Source organism: Castor canadensis, chromosome 4 (genome assembly GCF_047511655.1).
Source record: "Castor canadensis chromosome 4, mCasCan1.hap1v2, whole genome shotgun sequence".
NCBI lineage: Eukaryota > Metazoa > Chordata > Mammalia > Rodentia > Castoridae > Castor > Castor canadensis.
This window is the reverse complement of record NC_133389.1, coordinates 155,649,708-155,659,246: the sequence shown is the minus strand read 5'-3', so window position 1 is coordinate 155,659,246 and position 9,539 is coordinate 155,649,708.

Genomic DNA, 9,539 nt, shown 5'->3' with positions numbered 1-9,539 from the left:
GTGTTGTACTTTGCTTCCCTAAAAGAAATGAACATTTTGAGAGGAAGCAGATACCCATAGTACTAGTACAATGGCCATCACTAATAGGACTTCATCATTTTCTTTGCTTTTGAAATCACCAGGCATGGAGAATTATACTCAAATTGATATGCCTAGTTTTCAATTGTATGGTTGATTTTAATGCTTCTGTTACTTTCCCCCCCTTTTGTGATGCTGTATGCTGCATTCCCAGTCCTGCAAGCTGCTTTTCTAACTCTGTATAAACTTTGCGGTTATGGTGACCCTGTTCTTGATTTGATTTTTTAAAAATTGTAGCCTTAGGAGACAAGCCTATTAGTGTAATCTTAATGAGGCAACATCTTTATAAAGGGGTAGTTCTGAGAACCTGTGGATTGATAAGTGAAAGCAAAAATTATAGCTTAGCTGGGTGTAATGGTACACACTTATAATACCAGCACTTAGGAAGCTGAAGCAGGAGGATTGCAAGTTTGAAGCCAGCCTGGACTATATAGTGAGACCCTGACTCAAAAAAAAACAAGACAAACTAGAGTTTTGAAGAGAATATATTTTTGTTAGCTGTTCTTTAGCATATCTCTACCTCCTTGTTCTTCTGCCTCAAGATGAGTAGTAATTCTTTAAAACCCTGCTTATTTGCCTTAACTTATACTTCAGCAATATGTGCACATTAAGGTGATATCATTTTGTCCCTCTTGTAGGACCCTCATCCTGGAAAACTTGACCATGATGTTATTTTTCCTACTTAAATCCCTGTGATGGAGAGATGGTTCGTACTTAGCACTATGAAATTTCAATCACTGCTATGCTATTGCTGTCCATCTTTCGGTCCCCTGTCTTCCTGGTCTTCCACTCATTTCTTTCAGCAGTTTGTGGTAGGAACAGTGAAATATATGAGAATTAGTCAACCATATCCTACACTCAGTGACTTTGTCATCAGTGGGAGATGCATAATGTATACAAACAGTAGAAACTGTCAAATGCTTAGAGGAGTGACACACTACTGTTCACGTCAGGATATGACTTCCAACCAAAGAATGGGGGTTTCTGGAGGAGAGTGCATCTGAACCGAGCATTCAAAGATGGGCAGCACTTGGACATTCTGAGATGGAGATCATGTTGCAGATGGTGAGAACAGCATAGCAGTCAAGGTGAGGACAGTGATAGTCAACTGACTAAAGTGTAAATGTATGAGGAAGAGGTAAGGATTAGAGGGGAGAGGTAATGAGCTGAGAGCATAGTGAGCATGGAAAGCTAGAGTGTGAGTGGTAATTAGCTGTGATTCCCAAAGACTCATCTGGTGTCATGACTTAGGAGTGGGAGCTTCATTGCAGAGAGATGAGTTAGGAGGAGGCAACTGCAATAGTCAGGCTAGATAATGAAACTGAACCTAGTTAGAAATAGTAATGTAAAGGAAATGGGAATTCAAATGGACTTGAGAGTCGGGTGTGGTGGTGCATGCCTGTGATCCCAACACCCAGGGGAGGGGATGGAGGCAGGAGGATTGAGAGTTCAAAGCCAGCCTGGAATATATAGTGAGACCCTGTCTCAAAAAAGGCGGGGTGGGGTGGAGGGGAAGGCAAGGAAGAGGCAATATCAAAAGATTTTTTCACCCCTGGATTTCTGGAAGAATGTGGGAGCTAGCAGCAGAAGTGGACTGCAGCACTCTGAACACTCAACAGTTGTGGGAACCAGTGGGTTTGAGTATACAGCTGGAGCTGGGACTAGGGGCCAAGTGTAGATGGCCAACTGGTTGGTGCAATTAGCACTCTGTAGAGGGGCCTAAGATAAATATGGGAGTGGTGGTCATGGAGTTGAATGTCGAAGTCAGCTATAAATGATCAAGGAATAAAGATTAAGGACAGCTCTGTTTTATTATTTTATTTCATTTAAAGACCTAAAAGAGATCTTGAATGATTTCCCTAGAGTCTCCCAACCAGTACGTTGTGGAGCTGGTGTTCAAATTCTACCAGGCTAGTTCCCTTCCCTTAGAACTCCCCTAGGAGTGATGGTATTGAGGAGCCCATCGTCTGCTCCCCCAGTCCTCATCTATTGCAGACCCGAGGGTGGCTACTACTTACTCTTCCCCCGATACCATTGCAGTGACCTCTTGTTTACCTTGCCTTCTAGACTATATGCTCCGGTGTCTACGTCGTTAACTCCTGAAACCTCAGTTTGCCTACCATCAGTATACAATAAATGTTACTGAACAAAAGTCATACCCCAAAGAAGTTGGTGAATAGAAGGAATGCAGATTTGAAGAAACCGGGGAGATCTGGTGAGAGGTAGAATAGTGGTGTTATGGTTTGAATATGAAGTGTCCACACGTTCCATGTATTCAGTGCTTGGTCCCCAATTGGTGGTGCTACTTTGGGAAGTTGTAGAAACTTTAGGCAATGGGACCTAGCTAGAGAAATAGGTCCCAAGGGGTGTGCCTTTGAAGGTTATACCTGGTCTGAGGTCCTTTCCTTGCTCTCTGCTTCCTGTCTCCCATGAGGTGACCACCACATGTTCCCAACCACCAGGATCTCCTCAAGTGCGTGGGGCCAAGCAACCATTGTCTGAACCCTCAGAAATCATGAGCTAAATAAATCATTCCCTCCTTAAGTTGTTCTCTCAGGGATTTTGGTCACAGTTACACAAAGGTAACTAATACAGAAAGTTGGTACAGCGAGTGGGTCATTGCTGTGACTACCTGACAACATAGTTTATAAGCCTTTGGAACTGCTCACGGGAGGAATTTGGAAGAGTTTGAAGAAACAGACTAGATATGCCTTGGATGCTGAAAGTGGAGGTTAATGGGTAATTCTGGGAAGAGCTCAGAAGATCAGAATGTTCATAAGAATGGAGACAGTAAAGACTACTTACAAGGTTTCAGGTGGAAATGAGGACTCCAATTGGTAATTGAACTAGAGGTTATTCATATTACACTCTGGCAAAGAATTTGTGTACATTGTGTTCATGTCCTGAGACTTTGAGGCTGAATTTAAGAGTAATGGACTAATTAATTTGGTGGGAGAAATTTCAAGACAGTATTCAGGCTATGGCATGGATTATGCTGACTGCTTTTAGCCAGGTTAATGGTGACAATTGGGAACGCAGAGCAGAGCAGAAAGATTGGCAGTTTGGCCAGAAAAGGAGTGCATTTAAAGTTGTGGACAGGAGGGTATGGTTGTTAAAGAGATTAGCACCATTAGAAAGAAATCAAGTACTTTGCATCAGGATAATAGGAAAGATGTCTTGGGAGCATCTCAGGGATTGGCCAGACCCCATTTGAAAGTCACTTAAAAGACTTCCTTTTGCGAAGAGAGAGCCACTGACACCCTGCTCACATGGGGTTGCCTAGGAAGTTATTTCCCTACTCAGCTGTCTAGGCACTTAAAGGCCAATGTGGCCATGGTGCAAGGGGCACCGGGCTACTGCTGGGGCTAGCAGCAGACTTTAGCATTGTTCACATGATGCTGGTTTTGCAGGCATGCAAAATGCAAGAATTATGGGGTTTGTGGAAGCTTCCATCCAGATGTCATAGGAAAACCTGGGAGGCCAGGCAGTGTGTGGTAGGGTCAGTGAAGGAGCCTCTGAGAGAGCAACGTGTGAAGCTGTGAGGGTGAAGCCTAAGCTACAATGGATACTCCAAGACATTGGAGATGCCAGGAATGTGGAACATCTGCCAAGGAAAACCACAGGTGATAAGTAGAGCCAGTCTAAGAAAGAGACCACATGGGCTACAAATGACAAGACCAAAGGGGCAGGGCTACCTAAGCCCACTGGAATTCACATCACCACCATGTACCCTGAATGCTAATCATGGAACTATAGGATTTAGTGTTTGCCCTACTAGGTTTTGGTTTTGCTTTGGACAGAGCCTATGGTAGTCTCCTAGCTCTCCCTTTTGGAATGGGAATGTTTTCTCTGTGCTGTTGTATCTTGGAAGTATGTAACTTTCTTTTTTATTTTACACAGAGTCACAGCTAAGAGTTTGCTTTGGGTTTCAGAGAAGACTTTGAATTTGGACATTTGAACAATGTTGAAATTGTTGAAACTTTATGGACTCTTGGAGATTATTAGTGAATTTTGCATTATAAGATGGCTAGAAGCCTTTGGGGGGCAGGGTCAGATGTTATGATTTGAATTTGAAGTGTCCCCTTGGTTCCCAGCTAATGTTTCTGTTTTGGGAGGTTATAACTTTAGAAGGTAGATGTAGGTCACAATGGGTGTGCCTTTGAAGGTTATAATCTGGCCCCTGGTCCCTTTCATGCTGTCCATTTCCTGTCTGCCATCAGGTGAAAGGCCTCCTTTCCACCTGCTTCTGCTGCCATGATGTTCCATCTAAGTCCATGGGGCCAAGCAACCATGGTCTACACCCTCTAAACCATGAGCCAAAATAAATCTTTCTCCCTTTAAGTTGTTTTACACAATGACAAGAAAAGTAACTAACACAAGTAATATTGGACTTTGGAATAAGCTGTCTTTGGTTCTAAGCTTGACTGCATTATTTATAAACTGTATAATCTCAGTCAAGTCATTTTACTGTTCTCTTCTTTATTGTCCTCATCTACAAAATGCCTTGGGAGTATTACAAGACAGAAACCCAGATAAAGCTCTGAGGATAGCACCTGGTAAACTTTAGTTATGTTCATTTTATGACAATAGAGATTGAAGACAAATATCAACATCTACCTCTGCCCCTAAAACAAATGTTTAAGGGATGAGCAGAGGAGTAGCAAGGGAATAGCTGTTGAGGAGGGTGGAAATAGGAAGGGAGCTTAGGCCGGGAGCTTCCATTACTAAGGGAGTCCAAGGTGGATTTTTCATTTTTTTGGCAGTACTGGGGTTTGAACTTAGGGCCCCACTCTTGCTTGGCAGGTTCTCTACCACTTGAGCCACTCCACCAGCTCAAGATGAATTTTTTTTTAATAAAAGAGGATATAGGTAACCAACATATGGGGTTACTGTTACCCAATGAAATTGCAAAATACTCTAGGATGTATTCAACTTTAAAGTCCTGTTGACTGAGATATACATTCTTTGCTTTATAATTTTTAAAAAATTTCCTACATTTTATCTTACATAATAGGAAGCATCATTTACACAAAATCTATCATTGTATTCTAACTTGGAAAATGTATTTTAGCTTAAAAAACTACTTCAGAAATAAAATATGACTGTAAGTATAAAGAATTAGTATGTAAAGGGCTGTGATGTAGCTCAGTGGAAGAGCAAATGCTTAACTAGAAATTAGAAATCTGTGGAGCCAGACCATATATCACCTCAACAGTGTGTGGAAACTGAGTATGGTGCCTACTGTGTGCTGTGTCTGTTCTTTAAGACTAAAGCCTCCTCTCTTCTCACTGTAATTGCTGTCCTGCCTTTTCACTGCAGAATACTGCACATGCTTTTTTTCTTTAAGTACAATTTGTTAGACCACGGCAGCTTACTTTATCTTGTCCTGAAACCGATCTTTCTGCGGCCATCTTTGACCTCTGCAGTCATTCACTTTAACCTCTGGTGAACCAATCAAAGTTGGTAACATTGCATTGTTCTTTTTCTCTACTTGATTCCCATATGATGCCTCTCTGGGTTATTTTTTGGTTCTAATTCCCTTTCTTGAAAAGAAATCATTCTTCCATCTTCTGTTTTATTTTCACTTGATACCTGGAGTTCCCAGATTAGGCTCCTTCTCCTGACCTGGCTTAAATATTTACCTCGCTGGGTATTAAGTGTAAGCCTATATTAACTACTCTAAGACCTTAATCTGTGTCCCCTGCTGCTTCCTAAAGACTTCCATGTTTGGCCATCACTATAAATTTAGCTTGTCCAAATCCAAACCCAACATATTTCCCTTATAAACTGGGTCTCACTGAACTTTTGCCCTCGCTCTTTTTTTCTTTTGTTCATTCATTCAGCAGACATTAAGACTCTAAGTCACTCACACTAGTATTGTTTGCCATCTTATTTTTTCTGAGTGTCTCTGATTTTCATCACTTGCTGACCAAGCTAGGGCAACGGTTTCCTAACTGATTGCCTGTCTCTAATCTCTGTTCCCTCAGATCCTTTATAAACACTCCTGTCACATTCATCCCCTCAGGACACTCCAAATTTGGGCAAAAGTAATTTATGATTACTGATCTGAACCTCCTTTCTTCACTCTCTTTCCATTCTCCTGTCAGAAGGTCGTAACAGTTTGGTTTTCAAAGTCCATAATGTATCTTCTTGTCTGATTGGCCCGTATTTCATTGTGTGATCCTCATCCACAGGTGGCTTCCCCTTACAGCTTCTGTCTTTTGGCCACATTAGCCTGTACACACTTCTGTGTATACACTAAGTGTCCAGTATGGACACTTTGTCCATCTAAAAACTACCTTTTTTGGTGGTACTGGAGTTTGAACTCAGGGCCTCACACTTGCTAGGCAGACATTCTACCACTTAAGCCACACAACCAGACCTGTTTTGTGTTGGGTATTTTCAAGATAGAGTCTCAGTATTTGCCTGGGGCTGGCTTCAAACTATGATCCTCCTGATCTCTGCCTCCTGAGTAGCTAGAATTACATATGTGAGCCACTGGCACCCAGCTAAAAACAACCTTATTTTAAGGCATCTGAACCTCAAGAAGACTTCCCTCTCCAGAGAAATCCTTAGTCACTTTTTCATTGCTTAGAGCACTTGGTGTGGAAAATACTAATCTTTTTTTTTTTTTTAACAACTAATGATCAAGGAAGAAATCAAGAAAGAAGTTAAAAGAATTCTTTGAGACAAATGAAAATGGAGGCACAACATACCAAAACTTATGGATGCATCAAAAGCAATACCAAATTGGGCACCAGTGGCTCACACCTGTAAACCTAGCTACTTATGAGGTAGAGATCAGGAAGATAGAGGTTCGAAGCCAGCCTGGGCAAATAGTTTGCAAGATCATGTCCTGAAAATACCCAAAACAAAAAGGACTGGCAGAGTGGCTCAAATGATAAAGCGAGCCACCTGCCTAGCAAGCATGAGGCCCTGAGTTCAAACCCCAGTACCACCAAAAAAAAAAAAAAAAGAAAACTACAAGGATCATTAGAGGATATTATGAAAACTGTATGCTAACAAATTTGATAACCTACAAGAAATAGATTTCCGGATATATACACCAATACTGAATCATGAAGAAATACCCTGACTTTTATTCATCCATGTCCCACACTTGAAGAGATAGACACATTTTTTAATCCTTATTGCTTGAGATAATGCCCTAATGCATGTAGCAGAACTTGAATAAATTTTTGCTCACGATAATGCTAGTAGAAGTCAAATAGTACATCTGATTTCCTTGAGTGGGGAAAGACAAGGAAACTTCAAAAACATATTTTGTTATCTTGATATTCAAAATGCTAGGTTGTTGGCATTTCTTCTTCCTCCCTTCTTCTGCAAGTGCTCTGCCACTACGCTATAGCCCCAACCCTGACTGTCAGCATTTCATTTGTGCATGTCTGGCCTTCCTCAAAAATCTTTAAAAAATATGTTTACGTACATCTAAGCCACATGTATTTATGTGGCTCAGGTGGTAGAGCACCTGTCTAGCATGCACTCCCAAGGTTTCCATTAGAAAGCAACAGGCATGGAGACTCCAAGGTTTCCATGGGAAAGTAACAGGCACAGAGAGTACATGATACATGACTCACTGCCTCATCTGGAGGAACTGGACAAAACCCTTCAGCAAATCCTAGCTACTGTATGACATGTGATCTGAGACCTGATAGGGCAACACACATAAGGAGATCATTGCAGATGCCTGGTTGGCCCAAAAAAGCCAATTTGAATGGTTGCCAGCCAATCAGGACAAGGGCCTTTGTCTGCACTTTTTTCTTACAACTACATAAGCCATTAGAAAAAGACCAGCGGGTGGCAACCCTCTCTTTGGGACCCCTCCCGGCTGTGGCACAAGTGTGGGAGCTCTGCTCTTTGCTCTTTCTCAATAAAACTTTCCCACTCACTTGCATTGTCAGATTTTTATTCTTCGAAATTGTGAGACAAAGACCTCGGGTCAGATAGAACAAGTCAGTAACACAAGCACAAACAATGCATTGCTTTCTGTTAGGCACTTCCATTTGTTCTCAGGCCCTGTCATCTCTCATTGGGATTATTATAGTGGCTGCCTTGTCACTTTGCTCTTGCCCCTGCCTCTGAGAGCAGTCTGTTCTAAACACAGCAGCCAGAGTGACTATTAAAACTTAAGTCACATCATGTGAGTCCTCTACTGGGGAAATTCATGGGCATGGGCTTCCCATCTCAGAGTGCTTCCTGGCTGATGGATCTGGTCTTCCTTTCCTCTTTGACCTTGGCTACTCTCCACCCCCATGACTCCACTCCAGTCCTGCTAGGTTCTTTGATATTTCTTAAATGTGGGCCATGCTCCTGCCTTAGGGTCTTTCTACTTATTCTTTCTTGGCTCAGAATGTCTTTCCTGTGATCCCCGAATGTGGCTTATGCATGTACCTAATTAGGGTCCTTACTCTTACTATTCTCAGTGAAGTTTTCCTTGACAATTTTATCTCAAATTCCAACCTTCCTCAAAGCTTGCTGCCCTTTCCTTCCTTTAACTCCTGATCACGTGGCATTACTAATATATTATATAGCTTGCTTATTTCATTTCTTTCCTTTTTTCTTTTTTAGTGCTGGGCTCAACCCCAGGATTTTGCACATGCTGTGCAAGCACTACCACGAAGCTACATTTCTAATCAATTTTTTTTTTGGAGGGGAGCATTGGGGTTTGAACTCGGGATCTCACCCTTGCTGGGCAGCACCCCTAGCCCACTTCTTTATTCTTTAATGTCTATGTTGTCATTATCTAAGTTTTAGAAGAGCAGGGATTTTTGTCTGTATTGTTCACTGCTCTGTCCTCAGCAGATAGGACATTGAATGATTCTTATCTGTTATCCTTATCTGTTATGAACACTAGTTGTAATTTATAATATGTTTATATAAAACATCATTTAACTGCATTATATAACTACTGTGTATTCTTATGGAAGAAGGTTTTTTTTCTTTTTCTTTTTTTGGTACTGGGGCTTGAATTTAGGGCCTCACACTTGCTAGGCAGGTACTTTACCACTTGAGCCACTCTGTCAACCCTTTTCTGGGTTGAGTATTTTCGAGGTAGGGTCTCATGAACTATTTGCCTGGGGCTGGCTTCGAACCGTGATCCTACTGCTCTCTATCTCCGGAGTAGCTAGGATTACAGGCATGAGCCACAGGTACCCGGCTGGAAGAAGTATTCCTATAGAAGAATTAGAAAATGTGGTTAAGCAAAGAGATAAAAAAAAAAACCTATAATGTCTTTACCCATAGATAACTTTTGTGACATTTTAGTCTCTATTCTTCTAGACTTTTCTCCTTGTATCTTTATATATACTTATATATAATATATATGTGATATATTAAAAAAATTTTATGTGTATGTGTGTTTCAAAATGATATAATGGTGTTGGCAGATTTGAACAGGAAAGGATCTAGGATAAGCCTCCAGGACAGCTCTTGTCAATTAT